The 16,387-nt window shown below is 35.3% G+C and overlaps 1 protein-coding gene across 1 annotated transcript in view; it reads left to right on the top strand.

Moving 5' to 3' along the window:
• The first annotated feature begins 299 nt into the window (after positions 1-299).
• pde4ba (phosphodiesterase 4B, cAMP-specific a) overlaps positions 300-16,387 on the top strand; it is a 147,721-nt gene continuing 131,633 nt past the window's right edge. The window contains exon 1 of the mRNA XM_006634925.3: positions 300-1,005. The gene's annotated coding sequence lies outside the window, so the exon portion shown is untranslated. The remainder of the gene's footprint in view (positions 1,006-16,387) is intronic.

Genomic DNA, 16,387 nt, shown 5'->3' with positions numbered 1-16,387 from the left:
TCTATGCATCCACATTTGTTTCCTAAACTCCTAAATCACAACTCACCTCCTCTCTCATGTATTGTAAATGTTTCTGTATTCACAAATTGTCTGTTCCTGCTGCCTCGTGAATTAACCGAGTACTCAGTATTTATTTTTCTTGGGAAAAAAATAATATGACGCTGATGAATCAGTTGATGAATCAGATTTTATATAAACAAAAACAGAAGCTGTCTTCTCAGTATTCAACCTTTAAATTAAGCTCAAACAAATAAAATGAAAGCTGGACTGGACCGCATCTTCTCACACCCGCTGTGCTATGAACATACACTCTGCGTCGTCTTCACTAACCATTGTTTTTAGTAAGAGAAAAGGCGAACTGGGCTCATTGCTAAAGGGGCAATCGATGAAGACGTAAAAGGTGCTTGAGCACGAAAATTAGAACGGGTTGCAAAGAAAGTCACTTGAAAAAAAAATCTTAAGCCATTCTCCTGCCACGACAAATACGACGAAAATGCATTATACATTATTGTCTCCGAGCATGGTTACTTTGTGAAAAGAAGGTTTTAAAATTTCCGCACTGTCTGTGGCTGTTACCTTAACAAAGAATGAACTATGATCAAACTCAGCCACTATCACAGGAAAGGAGGTTGGAGGTGGAGGTTTTGAAATAACAGCTGAAACAAGTTCTCCGTTTTGTATATCCGCTATTCAAAAGTGGATCTGTCCATTATCATTAAGGGATGGTGTTGCTGCTTTGATCAAGAAACGCAGGAGCTGGGTTAACAGCCGTTCAAAGCAAAAAAAAAAAAGGCGTATATATTTGCAGTGTTCATCCCACCGTTGTCGAAAGGGGAAAGGACAAGCGAACTACACATGGGGCTGTTAGTGGTCAACAATAACCAGAATGCTTCCCTCGAAGAGGAAACAATAGGAGCTTGCGATTTTTAGACTCATTCTGCTGGGATTCTTCACGCTTAGTGCTTTTTCCACGTGAAGAAAGTGGGTTCCTTTCCACCACAGAAGGTAAGAATTTCTAATGACAGATTTTTATGACATGTTCACGCTTTTTTGTTTTTCCTCGTGGCTCCTGTGATTAAAGTTGCTACTTTTTGGGGGGAGGTACTCAGAAACCGCGATATATTTATCAGCAGTAGAATTAAACGAGAAATGCACAAACGGAGCAAGTTAGTTTTTTATTTGTTTCTAATTAAGCATTTTATTTGCTGTTTACTAAAACCTGCCTTTCCTCACATTGTTTATAATAGGAGACAGTCGGAAGTTCAAGTGTATTTCACGCGTCGGTTACTTGTATTTAAACTAGTACGACAACAAAGCGTGAGTATTTATCAATAAAATCAAGGACTTGAAACCCATCATTTAGATGTTAACAGCCCAGTTAAAGGTATGCATATCACCTAGGATTTCTCTGTGTTCCGTGCAGACTAAACAAAATAGTTTAATTCTCTGTTTTGCAAATGAAATAAAGGCCGTATACGACTTATTATTATTAGTTGCCTAAGCCATGCGTTTGGATACTACTCGATACTATTAGATCATATACTGTTACGGAGAATGTCACTATTAAGTGTTGCACACTGAATCAACGCTTGTCTTGGGTTTAGGTGAATTTCTGACACTTAAGTGTGCAGATACAATATTTATTAACATTAGTCTCTGGTTTTGCTTCTTATGTTAAATACTCAATTCATCAATATTGACGTAATTAGTGTCATTTCTCTAAGTGGCGTTTAGTGATGCTGACTCGGCTAGTAAATGGCCAACTGACGAAAAAGATGATAAGCAGCTGAAATATAGACTCAAGTGAGGAGAATGTAAAGATAGTATTCAAATAGTTACTTTATCTGGTACATCCCCTATAAGTTTCATAGATAACATGTAACAAAGTCAGGTTTAGGTGCAATTGCAGAATAGATACAGTACTGTACAGTATATACTGTAGACCTATACTGTAAATTTGTAAGTAATTCAAACAAGTGAGAGGAAAGCAACGTTTGGACTGACAGTGTAGAATTGACAACATTTTGCATTTGGAAAATATGAACTACAGTATGAGTTTGAGGGAATTATTTGATCCCTTGAACTTTGTTTTGGATCTCAAATTTTAAAGAGTCTTAATCTGTGAAGTGTAAGAGCAAAGCTTTACCATACATCACCATAAAAGAAGGCATTATTTTTAAATGATTCTGTTAAAAATAATGCCCCTTGAGAGTTCTTCAGGATCCGTTGCTAGTTTTCAAAGATCCTTATAAAGTGAATAAAGCACTTTGACATTTCTATGGGGATTGGGAACAGTACTCTTTTCTTTCTGCATCTGTAACATAATAGTTTTACTTCTTTGTTAACCCTTTCTTTCTATTACTTCCCTCACAAAAAACTGTTTTATCTGAACTGGTGAGATTTATTTATCTAAGGTTAGAACCAGCGAATGAAACTCTTCTTGTGTTTTGACATTTTTGTAGAACAAGATAATTCTGTATCAGCTTTACTATGATGCTTGAGCATTTCAACCAGAAACTGTAATCTACATAAATGTCCTCCCAGGAGAACTGATACAGAAAATAGTTTATGAAGACTGTACAGTACAATTTGAAAGCAAATTCTGTCACAAAAGTTTGACAACTCAGAGCGTGCAAAAGAAATGTGATACCTTTGGTAAATGAAGTGAGTGAATAGAATCATTGAAATAAATTATTCTAGAATGTGTGAAAGAAACTAAGAAAAATGCAAATAATTTATGACAGATGAAAGAACACCTTGATCGTCCATTGAGCGTTTATAACAAAAGGTGTGAATCCATGTAGTCCATATTGATTTTCTTTGATTCTTCAAGGAGTTGCCTGATGAGTTTTTTTTTCCTTCTAGCAATCGTACAGACAAGTTGACCAATTCACGTGTTTTTGACTACGACTTGTCTCATGTTCTTTGCAGTGGATGAAAGTAATGTTACACTGCATTGCAAAGCTTTGAAGAAAGCAGATTTGTAAGTGTGCGTTAATTCCTGTCATGATCTGGGCCTTGTCAGAAAACACATCTATACTGTTCATGCAAGGGAGGTGACAACAACCTCACTCATGAACCATGTGATCAATTGACTTCGCCCCCTCCATTTTACCTTCATCACTCCACATGCCTTTGGGTGCACCATGATTTAGTTACTCAATGAAACCTCTGATGTCAGCATTGCATCAATCAAACAATGTGTCCTGCTTTCAGGGCCACTGTAAAATACAATTATAAACCTCAGTATTACAAAGTGTTCAACATTTCATGGAATGGTTTATTAAAGAAATATTGCCTTAATTTAGCTAAATCCCAAATTATGAAATGTTGGATATTTTGCTCAAGTCACTGTATTAATCTAATGAATGTTCTAGAATGTCATTAGAATAGACTCCATATACTGTACATGGGCATGTTAGTGAATAATTCTGTTCACCAAAATACTTTAACTAAGAGTATTCTTTGTTATTGATGGCGTTACATGTGAAGACACACTTGAAAATATAACTGGCAGGTCTAAGCAGAGAAGGCTTTGCAGCTGTACAGGAGATTAAGTTGGTTGAATTAAGACATGATAAACACCCATGGGGTTTACACATAGGTTACAGTATATGGTGGTATGCCATGTGATGAAAGTAAAATATAAATATGCTTAAAACATTTATCATTATTGAATTCATCTTTAGTCTATCAACAAAACGAAGGCAGCAATGTATTTTAAGCCTTTACAACCCCTGTCAGACCTTGGTAGCTGACAGTGGCTATTGATCTTTTTGAAAGCTGTTTTTTATTACTTAAATTCCTGGCTTGAGGAAAATATTTCATTCTAACAAGTGCAGCTAGATTCTATAATTTGTTCTCACAGATTTCCAGTCTTATTTCATTGTTGTCTCCTGATCCATCTGCAGTGAAAAGGATGTCTGTATCATGCTTTACATGAAACAACAAGACTTTTGCTTTTTAATTCATTACAGCTATGTAGTAAAAACGTCATTTGACTTATAAATTGTATAGGGCAAACATGCAAAGAACGTATAACAGATGTAAAAAAATCACACAATAAATGTACCAAATAAAACCAAGTAAATAAAGCATTATTATACATTAAAAGGTATAGTAAACAGATCCTTCCGTTGTATACAGTAGGTCAGATTTAAAATGTCCACAGTAGCAGAATGTGTAATGGAATTGGGCACTGAGTTACACATTCATGGACATACATAAGAGTAGGCTCTGTCACCCATTGTGTGGAACCTCATCTTAGGTAGAATAAGAAGATCAAAATGAGATGATCTCTGATTCAATATTGGACTATAGTCAGAAATAAATCTTTAGGTAAACTGGATCTTATATTATATCATCATATATTATATGGAAGATATACAGTAAGATCTTATATTATTAGCATCTTATATGGAAACAGACAAACCTTAACATCCACTGTAATTTTCACAGAGAGCCAGTGCAATTTACATAGGACATGCTATATGTTGAGGCAGAGAAGAATTCTGTTGACACAAGAGCCACAGAATTCTAGACATACTGAAGCTTGTCAAGTGTCTTAGCAGATAAGTACAGTAAGTATTGTCTGATTTTTTCAGCATCAGATAGCACAAGGGAAATGCTATGCCAATGGACAAAAGATGGGATAGTGATGTTCCATCTTGAATTCTGCATAACAGCACAGGGGGGAAAATAAGATCAAGTTTTTGGTTTTTATTGTTTTTTCAAACAAGTTTATTGACAAAAAAACACAAGAAAATAATGCATCTTATCCATCTATCTCAGTGTTGCTTGTCTCGGAATTTTTACCCTTAAAATACAGTCAAACATAAAATATAACTGAAGTAATGGGTTTTATTCCAGCACCATCAAGAGCGGTATTGAAATCGCAACTGTAAAGTGCAGAAACCCCTACAGCATTATCTGCTTGTCTGCAAGAGTGTCACCAATGTACTGTAGCATTGAAACCCATCTCTGACTTTGAATACTCTAACCAAGAGGCAGAGGCAACATGTGCAACATATTCTAAACAGTAAAAGTCCCAGCACAGAACCCTGGGGGACACCCCAAGTAACCAGGATCTCAACAGATTTAAAACCATCAAGATTTACAAATGGTCTCTTAATAGGGTGGGAAACTTTTGTTTTGAAGTTAAACAAATTGCAAATAGCCAATGTGTTAGTAATGGTTCCGTATTTATTTCTCTGTTAAACCTTTATAAACTTAAATATGATACATATTCATAGGATTTATCCCATTTAAACATCACAAAAGTAAAATCAGGTACTGTATGTTGACATGCTTTTTACATGCTTGTTCTCCTAGGTAGAATTAAAAACTTTATAGGATCCCAGTTTTACATGACATATACACTGTATGAGATTTTGGTTATATAATCTTGATGCTTGAAGTGTAAAGTCTTTGCACTTTTCCTGCAGAACATAATAAAGTATTTTATATTTGGTTTCTGAACTATTTCATAAAGATTGGCATTTTCCTGAATACTGTTGCATGCCCTTTTACGTATCTACCACATTTGGTGAACCATAACAAATTAATTGGTTACGATGGCTGATTATACATCCGTTTCTCTTAGCAGATTTAGAAAGGTTGAATGTCATATGTGAACAAGGATGCCCTTTATATAGTGGTTGAAGAAAATCTAATTAGGAGATTTGCTCTGAATGTTTTTTCACCTCTGAATTATTTTACTTGAGAACCTGGATTATTTCAAAACTGCTTTGGCTCTTTTTTGATGGCTAAACTCAATAGTAGGATTATATTGTTATCTGCTAAATTTCTGTTCTTACTGGATTAGGTTTTATGGCCTTTATCAAGTGAGGACTGTAAGAGCAGTGTCAGTGTTGAAGGAATTAATCAATTTAAACCAAATTAAGATCTGGCACGTAACTGTGAAGTGGCTGTTCCTCAATTTTTCTTGTACTAATAGCAATATTAATAATAGTACTGTCTCCTCTTTAATCATATTAAACAGCATGCATATGTAAAATATTCAGACATATTTAATTCTTGATTTTGTTCCAAAAGCAGTGCCTGTGCATAAAAGTGTATTATTAATCTTCTCTACACTGACAAATTAGGGAAAAATGGCAAAGTTTCTTTTGTAGATATAATATCTGCTTTCCTTAGCATTAACAGACAATGTATTGAAGATTTTGGGTGCTGCTTTCTTTCTTCAAATATGTGTTAATAAATCTGTGCTGTAGATATTAATACTATTTTGTATCATAGTATGACACAGGGAACAAACCATTGACAGATGATGGTTTCTCTCTTGGCAACTTAAATCTTGAACAGAAATTGTTCTCTTTGTTCAGTATTGCCTTGTTAAAATAGAGATTAACATTAAAGAATATAAGCTTGATCTTAATATACTGTAGCACTACTCCTTTTGCTTTCAGTGTGTAAAAATAATTATATGCTTGTATTGAAATATTTACAGTAGCTGGTACCCCAAATTTGGCTATTTTTATATTTCTTTAATAAGGTATGTAAAGCATTTTTGTAAAGGAAGAAAACAATAAAAATACTATGTTTTGCACATGCACCGCAGTGGTATTTGTCTTATAAAGACTGTAGGACCCCTAATACTGACCCTTACGATTTTAAATCTGTTTGCTCTGAAGGTTTAACAGCTTCCCACATTATAAAAACTTTAAAACACACTGTTCACACTCAAAAATATTTTTTGGCCTTTATTATTTTTCCCATTAGAAGAGCAAAATGTTTTCACAAGGTGTAAAATTGACAAATATTGTTTTTTTGTTATATGGACATGTTTTCATGTCTTACTTGAGGCTATGGGTTTTTTCTGGGTGTTCCCAAGCCAGACATATGTAGAGATATAGTCTATTCCATGTGTCCTGTGTTGATCTTGACAGAGTTCCAATGAACGTTTTTCAATTGGCATCCTTATCTGGTGTCCCATCCATTTTAAGAGCTAATCCAAGTCTGTTCTAGATAGTTCGACTCATCCTCCAGTCCTAGAGTGTTAGCACAGCAGCCCTGAAGAAGAAACATTTCTTCCATTTGTATCTGGTATCTTGTCCTTTTTATCATTAAATATGGGAAGCAGCCTTAGGAGACTTGACCTATAAACTAGGAGGTTTGTTCAAAAACCCATCACCTGCTTTGCTGGTACAACACCTGTAATATTGCCAATTCTGTAGCAGTGTTCCAACCAATCTTACCCTTCCACTTGCAATTGATGATGAGTCAGACTTTGAGGTACTTGAACTCATGCATTAAGGGTAGCAGCTGTGCCCTAATATGGAGTGAGCAAAACACATTTTTCCAGGAGAGAAGCATGACTCTTGGAGGTTATGATTCTTATCTCAGCTGCTTCACACTCAGCAGTAAAATGTTTGTGTCCCTGTTGGAGAGCACAGTGATGATCTGATATCTAGCATGTGCTGAATATAAATATAAGTTATTAACATCATCCATATGCATGGCAACTTAAGCAACAAGGCTGAAATAATGCTCAATATCCTAACGTCTCAACTCTATCAGGATCTGCAGCCATGGGCTGAAATATTTCATTTCTCGCCAAGATGAGTTCTTTATTAGTGTTTAATAAAACAGAAGGGTTTTGTGCTGTGTGGTATCGAAGGGCTGTATCCCTGCCTAGGCTTCAGCTAAATTTATAATGGGAAAGAGCTGTAAAAAAAAGATACAAAAGCAAATGGCGTTTGAAATCTGTTTTTTACTAGTAACCTGTTGCATGGAGTGTTTTAAACTTGTCTTCATTCTTCTAATAAATTACTAAATGGGCAAGATGGACCGAGTTTGGCCTCCCCCTAACTTGCAGCTTAATATAGAAATGAAACATAGGATGACTGGATTCCCATCCAGGGTGTATCTTGCCTTGTGCCCGTTATTTGCTGTGTTAAGCTACAGTGTCCCCTGCGACACTCTACTGGATAAACAGGTTAGAAATTGGATGGATGCTTTAATATGTTTTTAAATGATAAAATATTGATTTTTACATGATCTGTAGCGAACGCTACACCTTTAAACTACTAAATCAGTTTATAGTCAGAGTTTAAAAGCAATGTGCTGTACATGCCACTTGGTATTGTTGATATTTGCTGTGTGGTTACTCAGTGTTAAATCACAGCTGATACCTAGCAGACTTCTGCGCAGTGATTGCTCGTCTCTGAATTCTTTCTAGTCTGCTAATTCATCCCTTTGGAAGCATTTTATGTTTTGAATGCCTGGCCGGGTCCTCAGTGGGCTGTTGCTCTGTCGGATGTAGAATGCTGTGAAAGCTGTGTGAGCATCCTGCTCTAACCTTTTCCTGCACCTGTCCCTTTATTTACTTCTTATTTCCCATTCGACTGCCTTGTTGCGTTGTGTATCTGCCCAGCTGATTATTGTTTTAGCACACATCCAAAAGACCTGTAGCTTTAACATTTGTACTATGGGCAAAAGTACAGTTTTGGATTTGCTGTTGTAGTTCCATTCTGTTTGAAGAAAAGTGAGTAGCGAAATGTGCGCACACACACACACATCGTGTCTTTTGGCAGTATTAATTAGAGAGGTAGAGAATGGACGTGCAGCAGTTCGTGGTTCTCTTAAGTCTTAAGGACTGAGTTTATAGGAGGTTATCCTGGTATTGCACATTCATGACAGCAGTCTGCTGTTTGATCACCTTCTGACAGCTCCAAATTCAGAAGTACTCAACAGCTGCCTTGCTAAAAAAAAAACAGATTAAATATATTGCTCTTTCTCTTTATCCAGGATAGACATTTCATGAATGCATATTACTCATAACTCAAACTGTAAAAAAAAAACTCCCACAAATGCTTGGAGCTATATTTCTTATGTATTGTGTTATCATGTAACCTGCATATCAATTTGTGCATGGTATGAATGCAAATATGTGTCCATGGCCTCATTTGGAGTACCCAGATATCCTCTTTCAAAAAGGAAGTGAGTACAAATTTTTACATTTTAAAAATAAAAGTAATCTTAAACCATTTTTTAAAATCCAGTTAGAAACACTCCTTGACTCCTTTTTTCTGATTTTTTTTTTCACTCTAAAATTGGTAAAATTGAATTCAGCTTTTAAAAGTCTTGAGAATAATTTATGCACTCTCAAGCTTAGTGCATCTCTTTTCTGTAGTTTAATGCAGTCTCTCCTCAGCAACTGAAATAATCACTAAAATAAAACCTGTCACAGGTTCTTTCAATTCCATTCCTATTTAAAAACTGGGTTCAGATTTTGCAGTTCTCTGCCCCATTGTCGTGCACATAATCAATGAGTCATTAAGATCTGGAATTGTTTCCTTTTCCCTTAAGCTCTGAGTTATCACTCTGTTCAAAAAGCAAAACTCTGACTCCATCCTGCTTGGTAATTCTTGGCCAGTATGTGCTGTTTCTGGCTAAGGTTCTAAAGCAAGCTGTTGCTGTTTGGTTACAAACTTGCTTATCTTTAAATAAGCGGTATGAGCCTTTTCAGTCTGGATTCAGATCAATAGAGAAATGGCTTGTTAGGGTTATTAATGATCTGCTGATGACTACTCCCCCTCATCATCATGGTTTTTGAGCTAGTCTTGTCCCACTGGATTTAGGTCCTGCCTTTGATATTGTGGATCACACCATCTTGCTCAACAGATAAGAGGTTTTTGGGTATTACTGGAATACTGCTACTCACCTTTCAGGACATGAACAGTTTGGCTCCTGACAAATTACAAATGGAATTGCTCCCTATACGCCTACATGTTTTAGACAGGAATTTCTGTTCTATTGCTCCAGGGCTCTGGAAAAAAACTACCAGCTAATATTAGATAAGTCATTCGGCACTGTCAAAAGTTTTATTAAGAATCAAATTTACACTTTAGTTTTTAAATTCAGTTATTGTATTAAGATGAATTTGTGTCTACTAGTCTCTATTGTTTTCTTAAAATATGAAAGGTGCTATATAAATAAATATGTGTTGCTTTATTGGTGGAATCCAAAGTCACATTAAATATTTACAATTAAATCAACAGTTGCTTAGGGGTGACACATATCTCCCTTTGTGTAAAAGCCTCTTTATTGGGGAAAGTATTTGCATTGAGAGGTGCCTAGTACAGTCAACCTTCTGTTGGGTTTGACATGACACATGTCTTGTGTAGCTACAGTATAAAACCTTGTAATAAATGTTTTTATGCGGATTGGAAAGCCATCCTCGCTTAACTCTTAACTTCTGAAGCCAGCAACTATATCACCCTGCAAATCACAACTGGCAACCCACTGAAGCTCTTTAGGTGTGAGCCTGGCCAGTACCTGGAGGTTAGATCTCCCGGGAAAGCTAAGGCTGCTGGTGGAAGAGGTGTTAATGGGGCCAGTAGGGGGCACTCATCCTGTGGTCTGTGTGGGTCCTAATGCCCCAGTATAGTGATGGGGACTGTAATAAGATACTGTAAAAAAGGTGCAGTTCTTCGGGGGAGACATAAAACCAAGGTCTTTACTCCCTATGGTAATTATTTCATTTCTCGAAAAGAGTACTGGCCTTTACGTTATCCCCAGGCCTGTGCCAATCATGGCCTTTCTATGATCCGATCTATGAATTGGCTTCATTACTCTGCTCTCCTCCCCACTGATAGATGATGTGTGGGGAGCGATCTGGCGCACTATGCCTGCCGATGGATCATCCAGGTGGGCACACATTGTTGGTGGTGGAGGGGAGTTCCCATTTCCTTTAAAAGTATAAGGATATTATTATTATTTATTATTATTATTATTATTATTATTGTGATGTTTTCAAATGTGGGGAATGCAGCAAGTACTATCAGCAGCTATAACTATAATCAGTTTAAATAGGGGTGCTGTCCAAAACTCTTTTCAAGAGTATGTTATGTCCTTGTTCATTACCTTATAATGTTTCTGACTATTCTGACAGTGGAGAATATTAGAAACTTGAGTTTTATAATGTTCAATATGGTGTATTTATTTTATATATTAATTTTGTTATATTTACTATTAAAGTCTTACTAATGAGGGAAAAATTAAAACCTCATAAAACACCTCATTAAACGTACTAAAGATGTATTGCTGTTTTAATCTGAAAGGAAGCAGTTGTTCTGTGCAGATCACAGGCAAAATTGTTTCCTAGCCAGTATTGCTTATAGTTTCCTGGGGAAAACTGGATCTTTTTGAAGATCTGATGCACCAGATGTACTGTACAGCCCTGTAAACTTGTATGGTTTGTATATTACACTCCAGTGGTCCACAAATACTGAAGAAAGCCCAAACCTTTTCATAGTCAACATTTAAGACATTATTTGGTCAGCTTATTAGTTTTACAGTTAGAAATCTGTAAGAATAATAAAAAATGAGTAAATCACAATAAAAAGACATTTTAGTATAAGGTAAAGAAATGAAAACACATTCCTAGTGTGCAACATTCCTACAGTAGTCCCAGAATCTTCAAGTTTGAAAGGAGACAGTTACAAAATGGTTACTTAATTATCAGAATTTTTTCAAATTGGTGGCATTATGGTAAATTGATGCAATTAGAGGTTAAATTTAGTTTTTTTAATGACAAAATGATGGAACAGAACTGAATACCTTGAAACAGTATTTTAGTTATATTTCTGAGAATTGACAGTGAAAAAGTAAATCCACTTTTTTTGCTTTCTTAGATTCTTCTAGCTAATTACATCAGCAGGCATCATAATATAATCATGTTCATTTAAAATAAAGTAAATCAATATTTGGAAGATTACATTTAATTTTAAATTACTTTTCCTGTGAGTATTTTGAATTTCTGAAGACTTTCACCTGAAATGCCACATACCAAATAGTGCCTCACTGTTGCTTAAAGCGTGTGATGTGACATTTTATATTGATCTCTGAATATTGTACTGAAAATCTAATCAATTACATTCCACACCAAGAGGTTCATTACCATGTGGAGAAATGATCAATGGTACTGATTAGGCAGAACACTGGATTTTGTTTTCCATTGATAAAGAAAATGACAGCTGAAAATGTCATCTTTTGATAGATTGTTTGCTAAACAGCAGTCAATGCTGTGATGTTAATAGATTCTATCTTGCTTAATGGTATAGTATTTTGTGAGCCACAGGTTAAGAGAGATGCTAAATACCACCTTTCTCCATTTGGTATTTTCTACAGAAAAATAAAATTATTGTTGTCTGGGCACAAAAGTATTCTGTGCTGTGAAATATATTTTAGTATTTCGGGTTCTAAAGTCCACTTCTTGATTCTCACCATGGAACGTGAAATGTGAATTGACATCAGACGGAAGGTGTCTTTCCATACATTGCGCTACAGTACTTCTTTCAGTCTGAATCTCTGTTATGATGGTGGCATCACCCTGTCTTCCATACTCTGTGAGTGGAGCTCTAGTATTTTAGAACTGGTGGAAGAAAACATCACCAGGAATATCTCAATTGCTTTTCTCGGGAATGAAGACTGCATCAGAATGAGACCTCCAGCTACATCACCAGGAATATCTCAATTGCTTTTCTCGGGAATGAAGACTGCATCAGAATGAGACCTCCAGCTATGTGTCAAAATGCCATTGGATTAAAGCTATGATCTGTGTAGAAATGTGTGGACGCTGTTGTGCAAATGTGTGACGCTGTTGGTAACCACTTAATGGCAGCCAGCCCAGGATAGTGATGTCTGGAAACTCGAAGTTCTGATTTTACATGGAGGCAGCTGTTACAAAAGGGTCTTTCGAGCACTTGGTTTGAGGCAGAAGTGCATTTTGGCTACTATAACTATGACTGAGCAGCCCCCAAAATGGCCTAAAATAAACAGCCTCATCATTCCAGTCCAGAATCAGCTGTGTTAGCTATGAATTATAATTGGAATAGTTCCTTATTGTCAGAAGAAACTGCAGGCTTTGAGTAATGGCTGTCTCTACAATGTTTATTATATAAAGAGGATTACAAAGCGTGCTTTTGAACATAATACTTCTGTTGTTGCTTTAAAGCAGTTAAAGTGATTGTTCTTCGGAGAGTTTTTTAATCTGTTTTATTTAATTTCACATCATTGTCATAATTATCTTCCCTGCCTCTGAATGAGAATGTTTTAAATAGTGTTTAAACTTTGTGCAGGAGGCCTTGCAATCTGAACATTGTGATTGTAATAGAGCATATCCTTAATGGGGTATGAACAGAATTTTCTTTCCTAATGGAAGGAATCATGCTATGCATAATTAGATGTAATTAAAATGTAAGGTTCTGCTTGATTATGGACCATTTTTTATGAAGGTTTGTGTGGGACATATGAGATGCTGCACTTCTTTGGATCAACTGTGGAACTTTTGTCAGACTGCTTAACGCTGAGTTTAAAACATTTTTTGGCTGCTTCCTTTTATGCTGAGCACTTGAATATAAAGGCATTAGTGATTCTGAAGTACAAAGTCCCTCAGATGGAGGGATCATTGTCCTCAGTCACAGATAAATCAGGTGAACAAATCAAGTTGACAACTCTTTGAATGGACTACTGTTCTTATTAGAATTCCTTCCAAATGCTTTCTATTCATAAAGATGGGACATAAGTATAACCATATCCCTTTACTTTAGACATTTTCCATGATGCTTTTACATTTTTTCAGGCTGTATCAGTTCAGGGCTCAAAGGGTTGAATTTCACTTCCATATGTTTGTGCCACCAGATAAATGGTGTCAATTGTTCAAGGTCATCCTCTTCAAGGTTTATTAAACTGCATTTCAAAAACCAGTGCACAGGTCATTAACCTGGAAAGTAATTTCCTGAGGAATAACCACCATGCTTATACAGTATTATCAATGCCAAGGGGTCTCTTGAAAAAATATTTCCTGGGCAAACCTGTAATTGTAAATAATGTCATTGCTGTGAAGTGCAATCAGATTGTCTCTGGGTTTAGGCCTATAGGGATCTATGAAATAATGAGATTACTGTATGTTTTCATAATTGCAATGCATCAATCTGTATGTTGCAAAATTGTACAACTCTGCCAGCCATACATTTGGTAACTGTTCATCATCATTTTTAAACTAAATGTAGCTATAATAATAACAATAATAAGAATAACAACAACAACAATAATAATATAGCTAGTTAATGATTTTAAAACACCACTTTTGAAGGTTAAACACAACCTAATGGAAGATCATTTGGATACACAGGAAGAGTTATTTTTTCATTAGCAATTTACTTTAGTTCTAAAACTAAGTTTAAGATTATACATTTAAATAGCCTTTTTTTCTGTAATTTCAAAATAACCGTGTCAAAATCATTAACTGTCACGAAACAACTTAAGTAATGTCTGTAACTTTATAAAGACATTATCTGTGATGTTTCATTGATTAAGCTACACTATCATGAGTGACATATTGTAAGAGTTTAGCAAAAACAGAAGAATGGTTTTAATACCCTCATTTCTTCATCCTGCTGATTTAATATGAATAAATTCAGTCAAGACATGGTCTGGGTTAAAATATACCCATTTAAAATGAACAGAAACCATGGCGATTATTGACTAATTACACAGTAGAAAATATAAGTGGTGTATAGTTTAATTCCAGGAGCTTTGTGCTTCATTGTCACAAATGTAATGAAGTTATGTCAATACCATTGAATACAGTTTTGCCTGTGGCTCTTTGAATTGCTTTTAAAATAATTAAATTAAAAATAACATGACAAAAGAAAATTAATTTATTGATTTCTTTTAGAGCACATTTAAACTATAGATTAAAAACTATATTCCTTGGTTCATTAACAAAGACACCTTTTAACATAGGTATAGTTATGATGTTTATAGAATCCCCTATACAGAATACACTGTTGCCTGAATGGGGAAGCCTGATATGATTGTATGTTCTTCTGTACATATAAATTCAACTCTGTTGTAGTGGAGTATAAACCACTTATCATTCAAATGATGTTTCTGTGTAATTAAGGTATAAGTTAAGGTCACAGTGCAATCACAGTGCAATCAGTTTATCATCTGATTTAAAAAAAAGAACTTATAATTAAGGTACACTTTTCTGATTGGGGTGTTTAGATAATTTAGTTTCCCCTCCTTAAAAAAAGTAATGCCTTTGTGCTTCCAATGTTATCGCTGTCACTATTTGAGGAACCGGGATTCTAACTAAACATGAAGCTGAGTTGGAAGCTGGTCAAAAAGTAAAAAGAGAAAACAATTTAATCTGCTTGGATATTGGATATTGCACCTACAATCCTGTGATTGTCTTTTTGAATCTGTCAGTACCATCTAGTGAATAAAAATGTTGATTCTTCTTTTATCTCTTACACAGCTTTTTGTTTAGTTCCTAGCATATATTTGCAATCTGCAGTATTTTCTTCAGTATTGGACATAATTATGAACAAAATATAAATATATAAATACTGTAGAACAAAGTGGGCATATTAAACAGATTAGACTAGAAAATATCTACACAAATAAGTATGTTAAAGAAAATATGCAAAAACAAATATTGCACAGTAGATGCGCAATGTGTATACAAACACTTTGTTTCATATTGCATTCTGGAATGCTTTCCACAAAGTATTCAAATTCTTTCATTGCCATTTACCTTTCTCAGCATCCATGTGACTCCATATTGCTTTCACGATGTTCACATTCACAGAGTGTTCTAATTTCGTTTTCCAAATAGGTTTTCACTACATTGACTGTATGCCTGTGTGCTTGAGGTCAGAGTCATATGAAACTGGCAACCCTGCCCAGTAAGTGCAAATCCCTGATACCCAGTACTGAGATACAGCTCAATAATTGTATGAATCCACTTTTATGTTTTACTGTAGCTGTTACGTCGCTGTTACATCACTCTTCAGTCTACTTTTGAACAAATCGAAACTGTTTTAATCACTGGCAAACATGAACTAGTCTGTAAAGAGCACTTCTTTCCAGGTTTGATCATCCCATTGCTGTTGTTGTGTCCATTTTCAGCAGACTGACCAACTACATACCTATTGAATTTGAAGACCCAATAAAAGTATCTTCCATTATTCCATTAATGGTTTTTCATTTGTTTTAAAATCCAGGAAAGAGTTCTTAAAGGTAAGGACGAGTAAATATTATAATAATATAATGAATGATACTAGAGGGCAGCACACTAGTTAGCATTGCTACCTCACAGCACTAGGGCCCTGAATTCATTTCTTAGGGTGCTGTCTGTGTGGAGTTTGTATGTTCTTCCCATGTTTGCATAGGTTTACTCCACAGTCCAAATGCATACTGGTAGGTTAAATGTGGACCAGTTAGAAAATTGATGGACAAATTAATGTTATTAATGAACTGATTGCAACTTAAACTTTAAAACATTATTTCCAGCCTGAGAATAGAATAATGTTCACCTTCCCTTCATTGCTTCAAAGTATAAATAATTGTCTCA

Source organism: Lepisosteus oculatus, chromosome 9 (genome assembly GCF_040954835.1).
Source record: "Lepisosteus oculatus isolate fLepOcu1 chromosome 9, fLepOcu1.hap2, whole genome shotgun sequence".
Classification (NCBI taxonomy): domain Eukaryota; kingdom Metazoa; phylum Chordata; class Actinopteri; order Semionotiformes; family Lepisosteidae; genus Lepisosteus; species Lepisosteus oculatus.
This window is presented reverse-complemented; position numbering and strand designations above follow the sequence as displayed.